The sequence below is a fragment of the Herpailurus yagouaroundi genome, unplaced genomic scaffold, assembly GCF_014898765.1.
Source record: "Herpailurus yagouaroundi ecotype Mexico unplaced genomic scaffold, PumYag 29, whole genome shotgun sequence".
In the NCBI taxonomy this organism is placed as follows: Eukaryota; Metazoa; Chordata; class Mammalia; order Carnivora; family Felidae; genus Herpailurus; species Herpailurus yagouaroundi.
In genome coordinates, this window is record NW_024412377.1 from 3,786,630 (window position 1) to 3,797,290 (window position 10,661).

Sequence of the window (10,661 nt, forward strand, 5' to 3'; positions counted from 1 at the left end):
AGCAGAGAGAGAAGGAGGGAGACACTTAATCCGAGGCAGGCTCCAGGCTCCGAGCTGTCGGCACAGAGCCCGATGCAGGGCTCAAACTCACTAACCCCAAGATCATGACCTGAGCCAAAATCGGCCGCTTAACCCACTAAGCCACCCAGGCACCCCTAATCCTTTTTTTCAATGTTTATTTACTTATTTATTTTGACAGAGAATGAGAGAGAGTGGGGGAGGGCCAGAGAGAGAAAGAATCCCAAGCAGGGTCCGCTCTGTCAGCACAGAACCTGACACGGGGCTCAATCACATGAGCAGTGAGATCGTGACCTGAGTCAAAATCAAGAGTTGGACGCCCAACCGCTTGAGCCCCCCAGGAGCCCCTGCTGTTCATCTGTATATATGAGATGCGGCCTCTGTGCCCTGCTATCAAAGGAGCAGTCAGGAAAGGGGCCCGAGAGGACTCATCGGCGGTCACCCGAGATGGTGGTGGGTTTGCAGAGGCAGGGGCCCAGCCCTGAAGGAGTCTAGGGGAGGAGGAAGGTACGAAAGTAGTCGTCCCATGTGGACACAGGTGCCTTAATGGAGGTCAGCTCCCTCAGCGGGGTGGCTGCCTGTGCCCTGAGGTATAAGGGCGCCATGGGGGCTCCGGGTCCCTGGAAGAAGCTGACTCAACAGTCTCAAGTCCGGCTCTCTTCCGCCAGCCGCAAGGAAGCAGCCAGCGCCCGTGGCAGTGGCTCAAGCCAGTTGGTAGCAGGCAGGGCCAGGGGTCTGGCGAGGAGGCCAGCAGTGTTCTCGGCGGAGGGAGAAGGGGCTGCGGTTCGGGGCCAGCAGGGCGGGGTGTGGTGCTGTCCCCAGATAGAGGCTGGGGCCTGGGGGACAGAGGGGAGCACGAGGGGCGGTGATCCCCTGCCTTGGGTCTTCTGTTGCTCCTGGGGACCATGTCCACAAACTGCATGTTATGGACTGAATGCCAGCCCCCCACTCATATGCCGAAACCCCAAGCCCCAGTGTGATGCTATCAGGAAGATGGGTCTTTGGGAGGTTAGACGAGCTCATGAGGGTGAAGAAATCCCTCTTACGAAGGGATCAGCGCCTTCGTAAGAAGAGACTGGAGAGCTCCCTCCCTCCCAGTGCGCACACCCAGGAAAGGCCAGGTGGGGACACAGGGAGAAAGTGGCCCTCCAGAAGCCAGGAGGAGCATTTCCAAACCTGCCAGTGCCCCGATCGTGGACTTGAAGCCCCCGGGACCGTCAGGGACGGAAGTGTGTTTCGAAGCTTGACAGTGTGTGGTGTCCTGTGATGGGGGCCCCGGCCGACAAGCCATGGATCCAGGAGGGCAGGGCGGGAGCAGGCTGGTGAGGGGCAAGGCCGTCCGGGCACGTTCCATCTGATCTGTTTGGAAAGCTTCAGGAAGCCCCGCCAAGTTGGCAGGTGAGCGAAGTCCCCGGCTTGGGCAGGAGGTTGGAGTTAGACACACACTTCTGGTACGGATTACCTTCATGGGGCCGCTCACTGTTCCCGGTGATCTATCACGGGGCTGGGGACACGGCCATGGCTTGCCTCCCGCTTACACAACAGGACAGCAAAGCTCTGAGGGGTTATGCAACTTGCCAAGGCCAGGAACCCACATGCACATGACTCAGGGGACGGAGCAGTCCCCTCTGCAGCCAGAGGACCCTTCGGCCGTGAGCCTGGCCAGGCAGACAGCATGGGAGGGAAGGGGAACGAAAGTCACCCGGAAAGCCGTGTGCAATTAGCTGCCTGGCCAGGAGGACACAGTGCATTTTGCTGTGTTTTGCTTTGTTTCGATATTGATGTAAGGACAGATGCGCCCCGGACCGCGGGAACCCCACCAGGTCCACAAGGGAAGGGCTTACAAGGCCTTGCTGGAAATGATGGATGACTTCCTTGCAAAAAAACAAAAAAAGAGCATTTGGGGCACCTGGTTGGCTCAGTCAGTTGAGTGTCTGACTCCTGATTTCTGGTCATGATCTCCTGGTTCATGCATTCGAGCCCCGCGTTGGGCTCTGTCTGTGCTGACAGCCTAGAGCCTGCTTGGGATTCTCTCTCTCATTCTCTCTCCCTCTTTCTCTGTCTCTGTCTCTCTCAAAAATAAATAAATAAATAAACTTAAAAAAAAAAGCATCGCAAACTGAGAAAATGTGGAACAGAAGACAAATCACTCCTGTTACAACTCTACCTTTGCAAATTACATTTGGAGTTAATAATTCCCAGAAAGTTATTAAAAAAGAAGTAAAGAAACCTAGCTTATTGATGAAGCCAACTACACGTGTTGGAAGTGAAAAACCACCAGAAACACTAACACAGAGGCCCTGCATCGTCCTAGGTCCCGTCAAGTGCCCCCAACCCCTGGCAGCCCACGACCCCAGGGAAACAGAATTCACCTGACACTAAAGCTCTCCCTTCTACCTCCTCACCTGTCAGCACGAACAGACGCCCCTCCCTCGGGTCTCATCAAGTGCAAACCGGGGCTGATACTTGCTCCTGTTAGTTTCCATTTATAAACATGGATGTGCCTTTCACACACTCAGAATCACACCCCTGTATTCACCCTCCATTTGTTTGCGCCCACACCATCCCAGCAGCTGAAACGTGGGCTGGGGACTGAGGGGCCACGCAGAGCCCGAGGCCAAAAGGGAGCTTCGAAAACAAGCCAAGAAGGGGGCACCTGGGTGGCTCAGTCAGTTATGCGTCCGACTTCAGCTCGGGTCACGATCTGGTGGTCCGTGGTCCCCTCCACCGGCCCCGCACCACTGCAAGCACGCGGGCAACTCTAAAGTAAAACTTTTATGCTAATGCACCCAAAAATGGTACAGGTGCAAGGCGTAAATTCATTAGGGAGGATTTAGAAGCAATTTATTAGATGATAAGAACCCAAGAATATAATCTCTCTGCACTACCTGTATGTTCAATTTGCATAATATATTCAAACTCAAATTAATTTGCAAATAAAAGCAATATAAACTTAAAGCCCTCCTATTTATTTATAGAAAGCACCTTGTCCCTGACTTTCCTGATTTTCTGAAATGTCATAAAATTACTAGTGTTTGTATGTTGCTTATTTTTTTTGAGGTTATTAGAAATCGAAATTAGCCTTAACATGTCTTTAATTAATCTGTCCAACTCCGTGTCGAGGTGCAATTTTAACACATTCCGATTCCTCAACTTACGTATCAGTGATCAAGGTCCCTAACCTCATCAAAGCTATCTTTAAAAACAACAAAAGGGGCGCCTGGGTGGCGCAGTCGGTTGAGCGTCCGACTTCAGCCAGGTCACGATCTCGCGGTCCGCGAGTTCGAGCCCCGCGTCGGGCTCTGGGCTGATGGCTCAGAGCCTGGAGCCTGTTTCCGATTCTGTGTCTCCCTCTCTCTCTCTCTGCCCCTCCCCCGTTCATGCTCTGTCTCTCTCTGTCCCAAAAATAAATAAATGTTGAAAAAAAAATTTAAAAAAAAATAAAAACAACAAAAAATGCTTTTTGTTGTTGTTGTTTATAGAAGTTAAACACGTTCAATATAGAAGCTTTGAGGGAAGGAAAAGAAAAGAAAAACTACTTCTCCGGAACCTATAACTCAAACGTAATCTCGATTAGACTTGAGAAAAAGACACAAAACTATTTTCAGTTACAAGAGGCAGAAGGTGAGTTGCCCACAGACTCGCTGCCCCCAACGATGTGCGGACAGCAGGCTGTGTCCTCAGCATGGAGGGCCATCTGTCTCAGCAAAGCGAGACAAACAGCTCCTTCCTGGGACAGAAGTGGAGGAAAGCACCTGGATTGTTTAAAAGAAGCTGTCACTTGCCTGAACGATGGGAAACCTGCAAATACAGTCCTCGTAGATCTTTTTTTTTTTTTTTTTTTTTTTTGTCACCTGAAGAAATACTACAAATGATTCAACCAAAGGGAGAGTTATCTTACGAGGTTCAAGCTGCAAAGACATCAGGTAACAAGCCAAGAAGGAGAAAGAGCGGCCCTTGCTGTGAGGGCCAGAAATACGAGCCACACTGTCCCCAACGTGGCCCTGAGCAGGGAACCCTTCCTTCCACAAGCACACAGTAGAGGCAGCTCGTCAGACACGGAGGAAAACAATTTTCTTCTAAAGATTACCGGGGGCGCCAGGGGTGCTCAGTCGGTTCAGCGTCCAACTTGGGCTCAGGTCACGATCTCGCGGTCCATGAGTTCGAGCCCCGCGTCGGGCTCTGGGCTGACAGCTCAGAGCCTGGAGCTGCTTCCGATTCTGTGTCTCCCTCTCTCTCTGCCTCTCAAAAATAAAGAAAATTAATAAAAAACTTTTTTTTAATCCACAAAACTGCTATCAGAAAGGAAGAAAATAGACATGTATTAATTTCTTTGATTGGAAGACTGAGTATTGTCAATATAGGCATTTTCTCCAAATCAATGTATAGCTACAAGGTAATCTACCAGAATCCCACCAGTCACTTAATAGAAATTGATGACCGCATTCCAGACGTATATGGAAATGCAAAAAAAAAAAACAAAAAAAAAACCTAGAATAACAAAATAATTTTAAAATATAAGAATACCCAGCGGACTTGTATTACCTGACTTCCGAATTTGCTATAAAATTATAGTAATCAAGAGAATCAATTATTGGCATAACATTAGACATATGGATTAGCTCACTGAGACGGCATTTGTGGCCCAGCTTAAGGTCTATCTAGAGAAATTTTCGGTTAAACTTGAAAAGCGTGTATATACAACTGTTTTGATTTACGAAAGTGTATTTATAGTGTTTTATGGATGTTAAGTCAAATTGGTTGAAAGTGCTGTTCAAGTCTATATACTTAGGGATTTGTTACTGAGCGAGTTGGCTACAATCTCCAACTATAAGGGTTGATATTTCCATTGTCTTTCAGTTTTTGCTATATATGTTAAGGTCTGTTTTTAGGTGCATGAGCATTCATAATTTTTATATGTCCCTTTCCTAGTTGCCTTTTGTCGTTAGGAAATGATTGTTTTATTCTTTAGTTTTTAATATAAGGTATGTTTTTTCTGACAAATAGCCAGTCTGTTTCCCTTAAGTTTATTGTTGACAGGGAATATACATTTGCATCCTTTACTTTCATACTAGCTCTGTCCTGGAGTTCAAAGTACATCTCTTGGGGCACCTGGGTGGTTCAGTCGGTTAAGCGTCCAACTTTGGTTCAGGTCACGATCTCGTGGTTCGTGAGTTTGAGCCCCACATCCGGCTCTGCGCTGACAGCTCAGAGCCTGGAGCCTGCTTCAGATTCTGTGTCTCCCTCTCTCTCTGCCCCTCCCCTGTCCATGCTCTGTCTCTGTTTCTGTCTCTCGCTCTCAAAAATAAATAAACATTAAAAAAAATTTAATAAATAAAGTACATCTCTTTTAGGCAGCATGTAATCATGCTGTGCTTCCTCATTCCATGTAAGTTACAACTCTGATTCAATTGTTTATTCCATTTACCTATAATATAATTCTTGACATGGTGAATTCCTATCTGCCATATCTTGTCATGTGTTCTCATCTCTTTGATTCGTCTGTCTCTGATACTAATTTATTTTGTTTTAAACAGATACTTTTAGTACCATTTCAGTTTCTCTTTTTACTTTTTAGCTATATGACTATATATGGTTTTCAGTGGTTATTCTAGTAGTACAATATAAACCTTTACCTTTGCACAATCTACTCCAAGTTAATATTAATTTACTTCTGGTCAAATATAGAAATTTAGCAGCATTACAACTCCATGTGCCGTCTCCTTCTTGTTACACATATTTCATGTGTTTATGTTATAGTTCCAAAACCACAGTGTCACGAGTTTATTTTAACCAGCCGTATAACTTTTATATCTAAAAAAAATTTTTTAACATTTATTTATTTTTGAGAGACAGAGAGAGGCAGAGTATGAGCAGGGGAAGGGCAGAGAGAGAGGGAGACAGAGAATTTGAAGCAGGCTGCAGGCTCCGAGCTGTCAGCACAGAGCCCGACGCGGGGCCTGAACTCACAAACTGCGAGATCATGACCTGAGCTGAAGTCGGACACTCAACCGACTGAGCCACCCAGGCGCCCCTGGCCGGTATATCTTTTAAAGAAATTAAAAAGGAAAAATCACATTTATTTCAGCTTTGCCTACCGAATGTACTCTTTCTGGAATATTTTGTTCTACTTTCATATATAAAATGTTCCTCATTATTGTCTCCTTTTGGTCATTTCTCAGTCCTCTGAAATAGTTATTTTTAATATTTTGTCCAGTTTTGTTCTTTTCTTCTGTGGAGGTAACCGCACCGCCCCCCCCCCCCGCCCCCACCATTCTCACAGTTACTCCTGGAAGTTTAGTTCCACAAATGCACACTTCATAATAATCATCATGAGAAAAACCCTGATTTGAGACTCAGTGTTTCCCATATCTTATCTTCCCATCACAAAAAAATGAATTGAAATGATCTTCCCCCAAGGAATGGTCTAGCTTGAGATAATTATAGCTAAACGTAGAACTTGTATGTCAGTTAATGTTCTAAGTACTAGACATCATAACACACTCACTCCCCATATAAGAAAACCGTATGCGGAAAAACATTATTGTGACCTTTTTACAGATGGAGAATCGAGGCCCAGAGATGAAAATTCATTTGACTGAAGCTATCCAGCTGATGACTAATGAGGCCAGGGTTCAAGCCCAGAGACTCTGGCCCCCAAGTCCATGCTTTCATCATTGAATGCTTCTACCTCTTGAGTTCCTGAAACAGTGGTGCAGGAAGACTCAGGGCCAGACCCCCAGGCACCCCACAGAGCTGCACCCATACCTGCTCTGTGCCGGTGTCCGTCCCCATGCTGGCCTCTTCCCTGACCCTGTCTTCAGGATCCGGCCTGATCCATCAGAAATGGAAGGGCCGTGTTTCTGCCCGGTTTTGCAACTTGCATAGACCACACTGCAACTCCGAGAACGTGACAAAAATAAACAGCTGTGTTAAGTGAAAGCCTGATGTCAATTCATGAGGCACCAAAAGAACTTCCTGGCATGATACTGTCATGGAAATATCACAGCTGAATTCTTTCAAGCGGACCTCACACCAGGGCCCAGAACATCAGAGTGGATTCACTGAGGCTCAAACATGTCCTATGTGGGTCCATCCCACGTGGGGTGGCTGTGCAACGTTGCCCAGGAAAGGGAAGGAGGGAGCGCTGGAACGTGCCCGGTGTGCCAAGGAGGTAGGGGAGAACAGAGGTTGAGACTGAATCTTTTCAAGCTAAAAGTAGACAGAGGAAACTGATTTGTTCCGCAACATACCAAGGCCCCAACACCGCTTTCTAAACAGTGGTCTGTCTAACCTGAGATGTGATTACACACTATTTGCAGTCAGATCATCTAAAAGTATCCATTAGTTGCTTAGGTCATTTTGAGAGTAGAGAGATGCTCTAAGATTACCTATGCACTTAGCTGCCCACCCTCTTGCTCGTTCATTTTGGGTGATGGATATTTTTCCCCAGTGGGCTCATGCTTATGATTCCAATCATGTGTTCAATGAAGCTAATGAAACATTTATCTATCATGTTGATCTTTAAAAAACAGATTTGGATTTATTTTTTCATTCCAGTTACTGTTTTTATCGTTCTATACTGAATTATATGTAGCATCTGTTACATTTATTTCTCCTTAATTTTTGCTCTTTTTTTTTTTTTTGCTTTTTTCTTAATGTATTCAAATGAGTATGAGTATCCCTTATAGGTAGTTTCTCTTCTTGACTGATGACAGTGATCTTGATATACAGCATCTATTTTGCTCTGCAGCTTTCAGTCGAATCCATGGGTTATCTAAGAGAGTGCATCTCAATAACTAAATAGTCAAAGATTTTTGTTCTCTCTGATCACTTATTCCTAACTTTTACTAGCTCATAATCAGAGCGTGTGAACTACAAAACACAAAAACCCAAACAAACAAATCTAAAACTGTTACCATTTTTTTTAAGTAAGCTTCATGCCCAGAGTGGAGCCCAACACAGGGCTTGAACTCCTGCCCTTGAGATCGAGACCAGAGCTGAGATCAAGAGTCTGATACTCAGCCAACTGAGCCACTCAGGTGCCTTACAAAACTCTACCTTTAAAAATGAGTTTAGCTTTTGTAGCTAAGTACATACCAATTTTTGTAAGTGATCCGCTACATACAAAACAGTCTCTAAAAAAAGGTTCATTTCTCTATACATTTATTATTCACTTACACATTTGCAAATTTTCAATTAACTTTTCAAATTAATCTATTTCTTTTTTTTTCCAGGGGAAATGTCTGATCAAACGATGTTGCTCAACGTCTTTCATCGTACTCTCATGTTTGTGCTTCTGTCTCTACGGGTTGGATGTTATGTTGTTTGGTGTATTAAGGTTTATCACTGATGTATTTTGTTCGTAATGTGGGACTTTTGTTACAGGTACAACATCCGTCTATATTGTTTAGAATTTTCAATATTGAATTCTGTCCTGTCTTATATTAATATTGCTTCTGTGGCTTTTCCGTTTTCAGTTTCCTGTCCTCACTCTTCACATCATTGATTTCTAGTGTCACTAGATGAAAGTTTGACAAAGAACAGGACTTTTTCATGGTCCCAAAGCTTCTCTCCACAAAGGGCTTAATTACAAGTGGAAAAATAATAATTCTACGATGGAAAAACATGATGGACACCACTCTAATGGCATAATCAAAGATAATTTTGCAAGCAAAGAGACCAAGGGACATCCTGTGGCTCGTGATATGATGCACAGAGAAGGATACAACATCACTTCTGTAATGTTGCTGCAAAAACATAAGAAGCTAAGTGAGGGAACATTAAGCAAAGCCAAACTCCAGGTCACTGTACAAAACAACTGGCCTGCAGTCATCCTCCAGGTTGACCCTCTTATCACCACTCCCTCATATTATTTACATGGAGTGCTGCCTTCCTTTGCACCCACAGGATTTGTTTTCCTTTCAAAATAGTCATTTGAGGAAAAGATTAGAACTGCTGTTCCTGGCAAATACCGGGGCTGCTAAATCCGGGTGGGGGCTGCTAAACCAGGGTGGGGGCTGCCAAAGAGGCAACTGGAAAAGGCCCGGACTGGTGGATTCTGCCAAGCAGCGACCCCTACTGGGGAGAAAAGGTGAGCTCTTGGAGAAAGAGTCCATGGAAGAAGGCAGCCTGGCAGGATGAATGCCATGAACACAACAAGTCAACAACAATTTTTGATACTTATTCCAGCCTTGGCTTTGCTGATCTTGCTGTATAATTCTGGGGTAGCTATCAAACTCAAGTCAAAGAAAACCACAGACTATATTTCAGTAAATCAAATGAGATTAAAACAAAAAACCCCACGGAATGATATAGTGATTTCTAATTTGAGGGTATAAAGGAAGGAAGAGAGGAGTATGTTCTTAATGGAGCTCCTGATGGCCATTAAATGTAGCAAAAAGCCATTTCCATAAATTATGGAAATATGTGCTGGTCTCAAGTGCATCCCATTTTCATATTGTTTTGCTGTCTTAATGACATAGGCTATTTTTGTAACATCTGTTTTGGGGACCCTCCCTTTCTCCTGTGCTTCATTAGAAATTCAGTGACTCTCCTTTATAAAGAGTGCTGGTGTTTTCTGGAAATGGACCGTGGGTCGCCTGTTCTAGTGTGGGTCATTATGTCCGAGTTGAAATGGTTTCTCCACGGAACATGTTCTGACGTGACCCCAGAAACGTATCTGGAAGGTACGACAGCAGATGCAGTCACGTAGATGACTCACGTTCCTGAAAGGTCAGAGTACAGCCAGGAAAGGATCCCTGGGAGCAGGATCTGACCAGGTAAGGCGGACACTGCATTTACATTGCCCCAGCAGGGTAGTTCAAAGGCTGTACTGGAGACTGTGTTAGATGAAGCTATAAGACAAAAATCTGAATTCACGATCCACGACAATTAATACTGTACTTTTGCAGGCTACCGCACACCCCAAAATTACGCCCAAATCCTGCATTGCCGAGATAAACACAGTGGAGGTTTGTGACAAGCTTCTCTGTTCCAGCTGCTGTGAGGGTCACAGTGGAGAGCTGCTGTTTATCACACTGGCGGGTGTGCAGCTCCGTCCTGGTCCTAGGTTGTAGTTGAACAAGAAAAACAGAGAAGGAGAAATGAGAGCGGGAGGGAAAGAAGCAGGAAGCCCGGAGGGCAGGTACAGAGTGTGGCGCCCCAGCCCTCCACTCTCACCTACACCAGGGCAGGCGGAGTGCCCCCTCACTGTCACTCTGTCCCCTCCTCAGAACGGGCCCCAAAGACCACAGCAGGGAAGGATTCCTTTGGTGACAGAGTCCAGGTGAGGACTCGCTTGTGTTTTGCATGTGCTGGCTTGGCTTTGCGTTTTAGTATGAATTTTGTAAGTCTTCGTATCATTAAGTTATTTTCCCAGGGTGTAACGTGTCAATCTGAACTACAAAGGAAGAACGTTGAAGGACCATAAAATGTTTGTTTTCTGAAGAAGTGAGACCTTATGTTACAAACTAGCCAGGTGGTTGGCCACCAAACATTTAAAATAGAATGGAAATGAGTCCTTCTTTTGTTCCATTTCCTGACATACCTTCTGCCCTCCTCTTCCCCTGCATACCTCCATCTTCCAGCCTTTCCTCCTCACCTGTGCACACGTGCACACACAGGCACAGGCACACACAGGT